We start from the raw sequence: 14,280 nt of genomic DNA on the forward strand, positions 1-14,280 counted from the left end.
TCTGGCGGCAGAGCCGACAAGTTGGCCGCACGCATGTGAGGAACTCCTCTCGGGGGTCGGCTGTGGGGGCAAACGCCAAAGCGTCGACACAACTGTGCCTCCGCGCGTTTTGTTGTATGTGTGCCATGGTGGTGCTGCGACGACGACCATGTGCTCCCTCTGCTGTTTCTGCTGCCCGCGGCGGCGGTTATTTCGGTCTCCGCGCTGGAAATAGCGTCCCCAGCGGTGGTCGGCGGTGACCAAAGTAGTGCTGCCGCACCGTGCGCCCTGCTGCTCGCTTCTTGCCGCCTCTTCTTCGAGAAAAAAGGCGGTCGGACCCGATTGGATAACGCTTATAAAACTGTTCCGGCGCCGCCGACTTGACGTCGACGACAGCGCAGCTGCTGCAGCTCCTCTTGTAATCGGCGTCTTCAACAACATCGCAGACGACAGGCTTTGATAAAGAACGACGCAATCGCTGGGACCGCTGCAGACGACCACCACACACCATCAAGTCCAGGGTAAGTCGTCTGCTCGCGCCACATTTTCTCTTTCCTCTTCTCTCTCTCTCTCTCCTTTTTTTCTTCTTCTTCTTGGTCGTCGTCTGCCGTTCGTCTCGACTAAATTGGCCGAGATATGACGGCTCATTCTCCAACGGCTGTTGTCTCCTCTTAGATATGACAGCCGCCCATTGCTTATCCGCTGGACGCTGAGGTTTGGAGAATCCTTCCTCTCCGTATCAGGCACAGCAGAGAGAGCCTGTCTAAACTGGCCCTGCCTAATAACGACTCGACGGATGCTTTCCGCGTAATTACACAATTTACGCGCGCTTTCGTGCGCGCTGGCATTGAGATGAAATCCACCCCGCCTTTCCCTCACTCGCATGTTTTATGCTGGCTCGCTTTCCGACGCCGCGTCGCCTTTTTGCTAATCGAATTCGCCGGGGCTGGGTTGCTTCTGCCTCGCGTCTCCGGAGGAGCTTGAGAGTGGAAGTCGTCGTGAGATGGGGGGCTACTTTCTCACTATAACGCCTTTTTTTGCGCTTTTCTGTTCGCCGTGCTCCTTTGTTTCCCGACCTCGATTGTCGTCCTCGCCGCCGGGAAGCTCAAGTTGCAAGAAGTGTATACGGTGTCGCGTATTGCGTAATCGTTCGCCCACCCTCTCTTTCTTGCCGTTCACGACGTCAGTCGACGATCGCGCTGCTCGTTCAGCCGTGAAGGAGTCGTTTGGACGGGGTAAATTTGCCGAGAGCTGCGGGAAATTGGGCCCTTTGCGGCACTCGTCTGCCGCAGCGCTGTCCGCCGCGCGGCGTTTGGTGTCGCTGATCTCATTACACGTGCACTCAACTCAAAGTGCGGTCAAGCCCAAAACTTTGAGAATTAGTTGCAGAGTTTCGTCCGGGTAGTATTAAATTCTAACGCACTGGACTGCTGCAGCGCTAACGTAGTCTACTGCACGGACGTTTGTACACCCCTCTACCTCGTGACCGTTGTAGTCTATCGTTTGGAGAAGGAGCCCGTTCGCCTGTTGCCAACCTTTGCGTGTTAGGTTGATTATAAGTTGATGTTCGCTTTGCGTGCGTCAAATTCGTCTCGAAGCGACTCTTCCTACACTGTACACGTGCCGAGCCATAAATTTAGCCAGTGTTAGCGTGGAGAAGAGAGGCCACAGTTTTATTTTTATTGTAGTAGAGTTTTATTCCGTCAAGCGCTTTCCGTTACCTGCACACACACGAGGCCTGGCTTCGTTCGTCGTGGGCGTGGTGAAAGTTCCCACGATTGGTCGACAGTCGTGCTACTTGTCGCGCGTCAAAACTCGCATCGCGCGTGCCGCGAGTTCCCGGGAAATTTCCCCGGAGATGTCTCCTCTTGCGGTTACATATTTCTCAATATTTGAATTTGGTCTCGGGTCTGTCTGTAGTCTCGAAGCGCGCTGCACGTGTCGAGACTGCGACTCGTGTAGCATTGTACTGGTTTTACTGGTTCCCGTCTTCTTTTTTTTTTTTTTTTTTTTCTTTTATTCCCTCGTTTCCTGTTCTCTCTGCACCGTGAACTTTGGCCTCTCCATGCAAGTGCCTTGCCGCGGGCCATATCGCTGCAATGGCCGTCGTCATTTCGAATGCGCCCCCAGCGCTGATAACTGGTGCCGGGGAGCGAGCCCCTTTTCATGCTTGGGTGGCGTCCAAAATCCACGCTCCACGCGCACACTTCTCGTATTTTGCCGCTCTTATCAATGCAGACTTCCACCCCGCACACCGGTGGTGTGGGATGCGCAGGAGCTGTTCCCCTCGTGCCGTCATTTTTTTTTTTTTTTTCGACGTCGCTCGTGTGTCAGTTCAGGGTGTGACGCGCTTGTTCCGTGATCGATAGGTGAGAGGGGAATGCTCGACTGCATGATGTACAGAAAGCATTTGAAGAGCCCAATCTTTGCGCAGCTATGTATTCGTGCTTTGAATTCGTATTTATTTTCGACACGCTGTTATCAGTGGGCGAGACCATTCTCCCCTTCGTGCGCGGCTGTTTTGAGCCCGCCAACGTTTCGGCGTTCGGTGAAAATATGTCAGCAGTCTAGGCTGCGCGCATATTTTCGTTCTGAAGCGGCGACCCAATACAGGGTAGGGAAGCATCTTTCATACAGGAAGCACTTATTTCTGACTCTAGAAAGACTGAAGCTTTTCCCACGCCCACGCATGTTTTTACATATTTGTGTGCCAGGACTTTGTCACACAATTTTGGACGAGAGTGGCTCGAGATCGGCACGCATGTCGCCATTTCACTTCACACTTGTTAATTGGGCCAGTAACGCACGATAATAGGTGTACGTGTGTACCACTAGTCGCATTGCTACGGACGCCGTATTCGAATGTTAAAAAAAAAAGAAAAAAAAAAAGCTGCGGTTTAGCTGGTGGTTAAACCTAGAGTTACGCGAGAGCTATCTGCATGGCTACGCTTGGTTAGGCACGAAAGTAAAGACATGGCTTTTGTACATAATTTATGACATATCACTTTTGACCACTGAAATGCGATAACGCGATAGCGTAAGCTACCAGCCAACATTTAAAGCCCCGTTTTAAGCGAGCCGTATGAACGTGCCTGCGTGGCCTAGGGATAACGTGAATGCAAGGGTTTTGGCAGGCTGATTGTGATATCACCATCCCATATGAAAGGAGAGGCCCGGTTTGGCAGCTCCTTGCCAAACGTAATGTCAGGAAGCCCTACGTCCAGTTAGTGCTCGGCCACGTCAGCTGCCAGCCTCCCACGAATTCTTCTTTCTTCGCTCTTCGGAGAGACACGGATAACTACGGCGAAATGGCGAGAATGTGGCCAATGTAGCTCTCGCTCAATAAATAAATAAAAAAAAAATAGTAAAGAAAAAATGAAAAAAGAAAAGAGAAGAAGAAGCAAATTAAAAGTGTATGGCAGGTACAAGCTTCAAGATGTCAAAACTGCCAGCTAAGAAAGTTTGGTTTGGTTTGTGGGGTTTAACGTCCCAAAGTGACTCAGGCTATGAGAGACGCCTTAGTTAAGAAAGTATCATTTCTCTGTTAATAATCCGTACAGTGTACGAATATTTGAACCCCTACTTCATCGTTATTTTTGACAGTGTGCACTACGACAATGCGTGTGTAAGTAAACTCTGTTGCAGTTCAGTGCCCCCCCCCCCCCCCACACACACACACACACTTTTTTTTTTTTGCAGCACTTGAAAGCGCTTGAGACCCGTAACAAAGAATTCCATAATTTCTTTTTCGTAGAGGAGATATGTGTAGAGGCCATCACCTCCTTCTACAGCCCTCTCTTCTTGCTCCCTCCATCTTACGTACGCTGCCGCGCGCCCCCATTGTGTTATTGCCCTAAGGTGGGCCAGACCGCCGACCGAGAACCAACCCTGAGCGAAAATTTTACGAAGAGATTTGCGCCGAATGACGGATCACTGTGATGAGACGCGACTCTACTGGACTCTCCGGCTAATGTGAAATTCCTGTTTCTATTACTTTTTTTCACCATTTCGCTCTGCCTTCTCGCGTTTCAGAGCCGCCTTCTTTTTGCCGCTACCCGGGGCCACACCCTGTGTCGGGTTGAAAGCGCTTTTACTGCTACAGCTGTGTCACCCCTTTTTTTTCTTTCTCTCTTTCCTTTTCTTTGTTGAGAGGAAGACTGGGCTCAAAGTAACTAACGAAACAAAATGGCGTCCAGGCGTCGACTGCCGCCTGTAGCTTCCCTTATAGACTTAAATTTCTTCTTTTTTTGTTCCGGTTTACTCACCGCTGATCCCCGTCGTGTAACGCAGCCAGCGCTTCAATTTTAATACTTCCCGTCGCAGACGTCCGCATGCCTGCACTGCGCGAGCTGATCGCAGCAGCTACGCTACACCATAAAGATACGGACCCGGAGCCCCAATAAAACGCGCTGCAGTGATCGGTGCCTGCGATAGGCACAGCGCCTTGCGCACAATAGTTGTCCCCCCTTTCGAAGGGACTGTTCGGTCTTGCTGACTGCTGCGCGGTGTTCTAGCTGGCACTGTGCCCGCGCTCTGCTCGGCAGCTGTGCGCAGTCGGCGGTGGCCCAGCTGCTGCTGCTGTTGCTGTTTGTGCCGCTTCGGAACCCAGCGGGGTCCGTGCCACTGCCTCGTATCGCACCCCGTTGGCTTCTTCTTATCCTCGCTGCGATGAGGCACTTATTAGGCGCCGGACTGCTTGTGCTTAGGGTGGCGCCGCGTAAGATCTCACGGAGGATAAATGCGCGAGCCACGTCTCCAGAGACATTGGCCTTTGCCTAACACTGATACTTACTGGCGTTATTTTTGCATTCCACGGAGCCGCGGTGCGGAGGCTGATGGAGAAGCTAGAAATTTGGCTAGGAGAACGCTGTGGGGACATTTCTGCGTCTAGTTATAGCTGTTAATAAAAAAAAAAAAATGGTTGTCTGGCTCTCTCCAGCAATGTTGACATTTTTTTTTTTTTTTTTTTTTTTTTTTTACGACACTCGCGTTTATCGTCGAGACAGCTCGATTTAAGATAGTCTCTTGGCCAGGCGTTCCAGATTTGTGAAGTCCACGGCTAAAATAATGCGTGTTCATCGTTTCGGAGCAAATGGCGGTGTTATAGCCGATATGATCTCTTGAGATCCGCGCGCGGTCAAAAAAAAAAATAGAAAAAAAAGAATTCTGTGTTTATACGCTCGCATTTTACTCGCGAAATCTGCCAGTGGTGGAGACACCTGCGTTTCATTTTTCGGTCTTCTATCGGATCCGAGAGCTCCGTTTTCGGTGACAGCGATCTCCAGCACTGTTAGAGCTTGGAGTCCATTCGATGCGTGCCAACTTCAATTTGACTCTCCAGTGTCCCTTTAAGCGCAGCGCAGTCAGGTGTGGAAGTTCAGAAACGGCAGGGTTAACGTGGAGAGCGAGACAGGAGGCGGCTGGACAGCACGTGATCCATCTTGGGCACGAGCTGAACTCCCAAGACCCTCCGTCAGGCGTTTGCGTCTTCACGGGCGGGTAGTTGAGTGATTACCGTTCGTTATAGCAACATAGTCCTAACGCTGTGCACAGCAGTTAATTTTCTTATAATGCTTCACTAGATATAAAACGTAGCCAAGGCCAGATTTGACTCTAAGAGCGTCGCCGTTTTCCCGAGAGAGAAAACGGTCTACGGAGAAAGCCGCGAAGTCCCCTTTTATTTCCTGAAAAAAAAAAAAAAAAAAAAAAATATATATATATATATATATATATATATATATATATATATTGTAAAGAAGAGGTTCCCATTAATTGGGCAGATCACCGAGAAGGAGGAAGAGAAAGTGATTTTGCGGACTAGCTGACTGCAAGTTAAGCCACCCCTGCTCCGGTCCTGCTCGCTACCAGTGCCCGCTACCAGTGCCTGGATCCCCGCTTAACACTTGGTGGAGGTGCGGGATTTCTCTTCCATTTATTCGCTCTGGAGCTCCGCAGCCGCCGAATTCCTACCTCAATGACCGACTCCAGCTCTAACACCACCGGCCCCGCTACCTCGGCCCCTTCTATTCCATGCTCCGGGGTGCTTCGCCAGCGGGACCCGCCGGTCTTCAGCGGTACCGACGATCAGGACGTCGAGGACTGGCTTTCTTCGTATGAACGCGTAAGCACCCACAATAAGTGGGATGACGTCCTAAAACTTAACAACGTGATCTTCTACCTGACCCAAGTAGCAAAGTTATGGTTCACAAATCACGAGGCTGACATTCCAACTTGGGCCTCGTTCAAATCCCGATTTGTTGATGTCTTCGGTCGACCTGCGGTCCGCAAGCTTCGCGCCGAACACCGTTTGCGCGAGCGAAGGCAGCAGACAGGAGCGCTTCAATCGCACACTAGGTGACATGATGTCCAAGTACATCGCCTCCGACCACTCCGATTGGGACAAGATTCTCCCATTTGTAACCTATGCCTATAACACCGCCGTTCAAGCAACTACCGGATTCTCACCATATTTTCTGCTGTACGGGCGTGAACCTTCGTCTCCACTCGACACCATCCTCCCCTACCGTCCTGATATGTCAGAGTACACATCACTTTCAGCAGCTGCCAGGCACGCTGAAGAATGTCGCAAGCTGGCTCGCTCGCTTACTTCGGACGAGCAAGCCCAGAAGAAAGCGCACAGCGACAGCAGCCACCCTGTGCATCAATTCTCTCCCGGTGCTCACGTATGGCTCTGGGTCCCATCGACACCACCCGGCCTGAGCAGCAAGTTTATTTCCAAGTACCACGGACCCTACCTAGTGCTCCAACAGACTTCTCCAGTGAATTACCTAATTGAACCGCTCGCCGCATCCACCGACCTTCGCCGCCGTGGGCGTGAGATTGTTCACGTCGACCGTTTGAAGCCTTACTACGATCCCGCATTCCTTTCGTCTCCTTGAGTCGCCAGGATGGCTCCTCTTTTCTGCGGGGGCAAGATTGTAAAGAAGAGGTTCCCATTAATTGGGCAGATCACCGAGAAGGAGGAAGAGAAAGTGATTTTGCGGACTAGCTGACTGCAAGTTAAGCCACCCCTGCTCCGGTCCTGCTCGCTACCAGTGCCCGCTACCAGTGCCTGGATCCCCGCTTAACACTATATATATATATATATATATATATATATATATATATATATATATATATATATATATATATATATATATATATATATATAGTGCTGTAGTGCTGTAGTGCATCTCTGCCGTCACTTAGTGGTAGCCTCGGCGCTTGCACTGCAAGGTGCTTTATAATGGGACGCGTGGTTGCGGCGGTAATCACCTCTTGCTTGGCAGTGGTGGGTGGTAGTGGTTGATAGGAAGATGAAGGGGGAGTGCACTGGCCGGTTGACTGCCGACGGTGTCGACACCGCCACTGGCAGTGGTGGCGCTGCACTGCGGATGTTCTTAGGGTGCCTCGAAGCACGAGCTCAGCGCGCGCGCATCAAGGCACCCTAGATGTTCTCAGGGCGCATCGCTCAGGCGTGCGGGTATTAGAGGGTTGGTTAGCTGGCAACCCCTGATAACGCCGGGGAGGGGAGGGGCTTTACGGCTTCTATAAGGGGGGCGCCTTCTATAATAGGCGATATATACCGTCCTCTCAGTGTCGGATAGAGAAAGTGGCCTTGTTCTGCCCGTCGGGTCGTTACGTCCTCGTGGCTTCTAGCGCTATGGTAGGTTTACTTTGTACTCGCTTTGGGTTGCGCTTATTGGCGAATAAATGTACCTTTAGTTGAAGTTCGTTTTCCAATTTGAGGGAGTTCTCCAATGCAGCGGCGTCGTCTCCTTCCGTGGCTGGATTGGGCTGGGCCTAGCTCTCGTCCTGACTTCCCGCTTCGTCTGGTGCGCGGGACAAATGGAAGCCCATCACTACTCTGCTCTCAGGCCCACTCTGGCGTCAGGAAAACCCGCATTGACTCCCGTGTTGTAGTTTTTTTCGGCAAAGCAATGACGAGTAATTAATTTTTCAAGAAAAAAGGACCGCCCGTTCTTAAAATTGCACTTCACATATAATACATCCCCCGCTGCTGGATATCTGCCCTGTTCCTTGGGGCTGCGTGCAGCTCCGTAGGTGACGTCACCCGGTTGCTCATTAGCGCTGGCAGTCTCGGGAAATGCGAAAGCCGCGCCCCGTTGCTGGTGTGCGAGAAAAGTCGGCGAGCGCTTCGCCAGCTTCTTCTCGCTTCGCTGCGGGCCGCTGTGGGGGCCCCAGCAGGCAGACAAGCAGTCGTGCATTGCGCCCACAGGCATGCTCCGTGCCCTCTCTGTGCACGTCGCTCTTGACGGCTCATTCCACGGTGGCGGCGCGGCCGGATTCACCCCTTTTTCCGGCCGCATACTTCTCTCCCCTCTTTTTCTTCTTCATACCCCTATCAGAAGCGGCCCGGGGCTCCCTGCCGCCGCCGCCGCCATTGTGCTGTGCAGGGGGTCTCCGCACTCGATCAAACACATCAAATACCCCCGCCTCCACACACTCCGCTCCCTTTCACTTGGCTGTGCCGGTTGTTGAACTTATTTTTTACAATAAAAAAAAGAGCCGCCACGTTGACGGCGGCGCGCCGCTGTGTCTGTGGCAGGAGACGCGTTGGGCGCGAGCCACGAGTTCGCGAGGGCAAATCCTGCGAACAGGTGTGTGGGTATGGCGTAGAAAGGGAGAGGGAGTTGCACAAGTCGGGGCTTTTGTTTTCTTGACTCCTGAGCAATTAGAGTATTGCCGCCCGTGTCGGAACGCGAGGCCTCCCGCTGTTGCTGCCTCGATTCGGTACGCGGGCCGTGTTGTTTCGACACGGGTGGCTAGTATAGTAGCTATGTAGGCGGGCGAGGCGCGCGTTGGGACCTGTTGTAATACCACAGACCTCTGGCGTGCTCGCTGTGTGAAGAGTCGGGAACCCGTTCTTGCTCGCTTTCTCGGCGGTGTTTCCACTTATGTCGTGTGAAGGAAGAGAGTGCACTTGGATATCTATCTCTACGTTCAGCCTTAGCCATGTTCGGCAGAAGCGGTTAGGCCATTCCGCCCGGTGCCTGTTTGTTCTACTGCAAGGCTGTCAAGCGACTTGAGCCATGATTGGTTACTGAGTGGGCGGACTTCGCCGAGCCACTCCACTGACGCGATGCGCCCGCTTCGCCTTTGGCGCACCTTGTTTCTGTCTCGCTGCTTTCTGTTTCTTGTGCTGTTAAGCCCTGTTTGTTTTTTTCTCTCTTTCCGATCTCGATTAAATATATGAGACACCGGCAAATGAATCGTTAAGATGTGGTGGTGATTGATACGGCAACCATCAGAGGCCGCGCTTGAAGAAAACTTCTTTCTGTAGTCTCTCTCTCTCTCTCACACACACACACACACACACACACACACACACACACACACACACACACACACACACACACACACACACACACACACACACACACACACACACACACACACACACACACACACCGCACGAGTAGCATCGGCATCATCATCATCATCATTGTAGTCTCCTGGGGTCCGTAGGGTCCGTGCGTGTTCTGCGCAACTTGGCGTGCAGTCAGAGTTGCGAGGGGACGGAGAGACGTCGTGGTGAAGGAAGAGTACAGTCGTGCTGCTGTGTCGCAATTTCGCGCGTGCGCTTTCCTCGAATTGGGCTCTGATTATACGCCGGTCGTCGCGTTGGTTACGGCGTGGCCTTCGCGTGCTCCCATCCAGTCGCCGTCAACAGGTCTGCCAGGAAGAACCATTTCTCCTCCTTCTCCTCCCCTCTTTTTCGTCTCTGCGCCATGAGACAAAAAGAGCACGGGGGCAGCGGGGCGAGCAGGAGGGAGAGGAAAAAATGCGCGGGCACCCCTTCGGGGCCGCGTGACTCCACGATGGCGCAGAGCGGCGCTAGGCTTGTTTGATCGCGTGCCGACATGCAGGGAGCCCCCTCCCCCTCCCCCCCCCCCCCCCCCCGCGCTTATTGAAGACGAATGGAACGGCACTTATGGGGAGATAGGACAGGATAAGATGCCTGTCTATCGACTGGACACTTCCATTTGCGCAAGACATGGAGGAAACGAATAGAAAAGACAGAATCAGAAACTCAGCCTCGTTTTCACTTCGTTTATCACTGCAACAGTAGTGCCTCCTAATGGTTACTAGAGCGGCTGGCCCGTGTCTGCCGCCATACTGCAATCTTCTCCGCCAACAGTTACTGCCGGACTATCTATCTGCCAAGGCCGTGGGCATGTTGGGCTGTCCGGCTATTTACAGTTCGGATACGTGGTAGTGGGAGCAGAGTTTGAGGAGAGAGGTAGCAAGCAATTCAGAGCAGCCGGGAGATGGCCGGCTGCGCGTTGCGAGGCCTTCTTCCATCGTGTTTCCCGTAGCGGGGGCCCGGACTGCGCGCGTCCTCGGGGGAAATGCGCGCCTCGGGCTTGCTCGAGCGCTCCGGAGCGGCCGCATCCACCAAACAGTCGATGCCGTCCGGGCCCAGGAGGAGTGTAGCTCGCACGCGATCATCGCGTTTGCGAAGGCCGTCCGTCTGCACGATAGGCCCAACCTCACAGATGGGAGCTCTACCGGAAAAGAAGCGTAGACCGAGCCGTGCTTGCTGGCACGTGCGGTCTCTGGGGGTGATTCCCTCGTCGGCCGGTGCGCGCAATCTCTCTGAGATTGATAGCGGGCTGTGGTTGGACCAGCAGTAGCAGAAGTAGTAGATGGATGTGGTGGCGTAGCGGTAACCACGGCTCCAGTGCTCCAAATACAAAGCGAGATCGGGTCAGTGCTAGTAAGAACTGTAACTCTAGGAGGTTGGTTAAAATAGTGCGAAGTGAGACCAAGTAAACAGGCTCACGGGGAAAAAAAAAAAAAAAAAAAAGAAACTATAGTCATTTGTGAACAAGATGTCATTGTTATAACCGGCATGTGTAAAAAGAAAAAAAAATGAACTGACAATCTTCTGAGCATTTAATGACAGCAAAGTAGCTTACAATGTATGTTTTATTGCAGGAAACAATATATTAGCAGGCAGCGTTAAATACGAGGTTCACATTTATCTCCTGGGTGTGTTACCACTACAGTGACTACACACATACCCGAGTGGGGGACCTTTAGCAAAAATTGTGTTCCGAAGGGAGTCCATCGTTGGTAAGGCCTTTTGCGTAGCTCGTGCTCACTGTCAGGGCATGTGACAGCCGAGATGATCGCCGATTTGGTGAAATAATTTTTCGCGACTGCATCGTAAACGTGCAAGAATCCTTCTATAGTCTGGACACAGCGTCCCCTAGCGAAAAAACCGTACGAGTCACAATAGCCTCATACAGATTTCTCATAAAAACTCGTACTAAACTCATACAAATCTCATACAATGTCTTATATTTCTCATACGTTGAATGATATTTGTATGAGATTATATGAGATTTATACGAGCTTAGTATGAGTTTAGTATGAGAAATCTGTATGAGGTTATTGTGACTCGCTAGGGTCATCACAGTTACACCAGTGGGAGCTTCGCGAACCCTAACTGCTCGCGTCACTGGCATCCCAAACGATGCGTGATTTCCAGAGGCGTTATTAAAGACCGATGGGACAGTGATGGCGGAAAGGGAAAACAACGCGTGCATCTCAGTGACAGGAAAGTCTCGCCCGCCGCGGCATGTATACAGTGTTCCTGGCGCACAAATGCGCGTGGTCTACACTTTCACAGCGCCGGCTTGATCCGTTGGTCGACTCTACCAACTCGTCGTCACGCGCTTTTGCATTATGGTTTGGCTTGTGTGGTTGCAGCGTTCTATCTTTTGATTTTGTTTCTTATCTGTTACACTTTGCTCTCAGCGACCAGGTTTAATTGTTATCACCGATAATTGGCTATGACGGCGTTGTTACAGGCGGTTTATTTCACCGTCTAAAACTCGGAAAAGCTGACGGTGGTTCATTGTTGTATCCAGTATACTGTTCTAACCGGTATCGTTATTTATAAGTTGGTTTATCTCTGGTCACTGAATCGCTGTTCATATCGCAGTTATTCTATTAATACCTCCACCATTTATTCTATTTGGGTATGCATGTGATTCGTCTGACAGTGTAGCTCTCAGTTTGTGGAATGTTCAGTCTGTTACGTGTCGATCGGACCTCTCCCCCCTTTCTTTCCGGCTCTGCTTAGGCTGTTGCGCTTATCACCGCTGAGGACAAAATGCCCCTTGTCAGCCGCTGTCACTTTCGGCCCCCGCTTCACCCACGGCACTGTGACAGGTGCGTTTAATTAGAAAACGCAGTGTTTTTAATCAGTGCACTGTGTCAAGCCCCATGCTTCTCGGGGCAACGATCTGCGTCGCGGTAGGAAAGCTGATTTTCCGCGGCCCATACCGGCTCCGATATAAATGGTTGACGCTGGTTGACGCACGTCAGGTTCGCGTGCGACTATTTCTGGCCAGCCAAGCTGAATGATGAGAATTTTGTCTTTTTTTTTTTATTATTGTTGGCTGGTTTGCGGGGTTTAACGTTCCAAAGCGACTCAGGCTATGAGAAACGCTTTTATTATTATTGGCACGATGTTTAGGCTCGCGCCGTTGGCGTCATGCCTCACTGGAAACGAAGAGCCCGGCAGAAGCCTGACGGCATCGCGAGTCACTTGAAAGCTGAGAGCTTGGAGACAGATCGTGGCTTCTAGAAAGACGACTGCGGCCGGTTTCGCGGTTCGAAGCCAACGTCATCTCCTAACCAAACTTTGAACTCGGTTCTTCCGTGTGGAGCTTAGTTTAAAATCAATGGAGCAATTTGTCTTTTTCTGCTTGCATTGAATCTGACTGATCTTCTTTTTTTTTTTTTTTTTTTTTTTTTTTTTTTTTTTTTTTTTTTTTTTTTTTACATACTGGCCTCGTTGTTTTTTCCTCCACGAAGCTGCACTCGTGAACTTGGAGTGAAGCGCGGCTTCTTCTAGGATCTTATGAATCGTGTGCTAATAGATGAACATGCAATTGAATGTATTGCATAGCAGTAGTTATCTGAAATGCGCATGGCTTCGAAATTGGAAAGGCTGCCATCCGCCGTGCACTGAACTCGGTTGGATGCGATATTAAAGTAAGATATAAAGTAATTTGAATAACTGTTATTACTCGGCTGCTGTTCTTCTGAAATAACTGTGAAGAAATAAAAATCAATATTAGTTTTGTATATAATTGGGATGGGTTGAGGGGGAATTTTCAGGTTTAATTTTTTTTTCTTATCCGGCGGTCTTATTTGTGTGTTTTTAATTCAGATAGCAGTTCCCGTTTGTTTTATTCCATGCAGTGATCATTATTTCTTACTGGTGAACAGTTTCTTTCTTTCCCTTCGGTGATATACGTCATCAGTTACTGGTAAACGATCTACAGCTTTTGCCAAGATATGACGGGAGTTAGAAGAACAACTCGAATTCAAGTTTTTTATTTTTTTTTTTTCCTTAAACGCGGTCTGTCCTGTTGTCTCTGGCGTGTTGAGCACTCAAGAACGGGCAAAAAAAAAAAAAAGGGGGGGGGGGGGGGGGCATCACGTGGCCCTTTCGGGCTGTGGCGACACCCGCTTAACGAAGTAACTTTCCTGAGCGGGCTGTGACAGTGAACGACGCTCCGTCAGCAGACTGCATTGGGTGCCTTCGCCGAGCGGTGGTTTGCGGAGGCATACGAGGGAGCGGACCGACACTTCAAAATGCACGACCGCGTGGGATAATCTAACTGCACACCATTTCACCACGCCCTAGGCTTGGGCGACTTTTATTTCTCTTTTGTGACTGAGTGCGCTACATAACCGGCTGGTTGCGGTGCACATGTCAAGGATACTGCCCTATTTCTGCTAAAACGCAATTTCTAAAATTGAATTAGGGATGTTTTTCCTTATTTTTTTTTTTATTTTTTTACTTAGAACGAAAAGTCCATCCCCCTGCTTAATCGTATGCATGCATCGTCTCGCCATTATTGTTGCGTTCATACTGTACGACCTTACTTGAGAGCTGTGCATAGTTTATTACACCTTTGCGCCACCGCGAAGTTAGCAGTGCCGGCCGTGTCGTTCGTTACTCCCCGGACTGTGTCAGTCCGCGTGCTGGCAGGTGTGCCTGCTCGCGTATTTTGCAAGCACTCGTCGCCAGAGGAACGAGAACTGCGCGCGTCCGAATTCAGTGCTCTCATCGGCGACCGACTGCCGTGTGGCGGCGTCGAACGGAATACGAAATTAAACAAAAAGAAGAAAAAAAAATGACGAAACGTGTACAAGGTTGGGGCAGCGCCCCTCATCCCGCTGCTCGGCATGCGGCGTGTCTCCCCGCGCCGCCGCATTGCGGCTGCCGGCCGACTCTTTCTCCCCTATCGTTCC

At 51.0% G+C, this 14,280-nt stretch overlaps 1 protein-coding gene across 2 annotated transcripts in view; it reads left to right on the forward strand.

Annotated features, from left to right (window-relative positions):
• The window catches only part of LOC146175873 (hypoxia-inducible factor 1-alpha-like), a 234,861-nt gene that overhangs the window by 173,356 nt on the left and 47,225 nt on the right, over positions 1-14,280 (forward strand). The gene's annotated exons all lie outside the window — the stretch shown is intronic.

Source organism: Amblyomma maculatum, chromosome 10, assembly GCF_055883805.1.
Source record: "Amblyomma maculatum isolate TAMU_Amacu chromosome 10, ASM5588380v1, whole genome shotgun sequence".
NCBI classification, from domain to species: Eukaryota; Metazoa; Arthropoda; class Arachnida; order Ixodida; family Ixodidae; genus Amblyomma; species Amblyomma maculatum.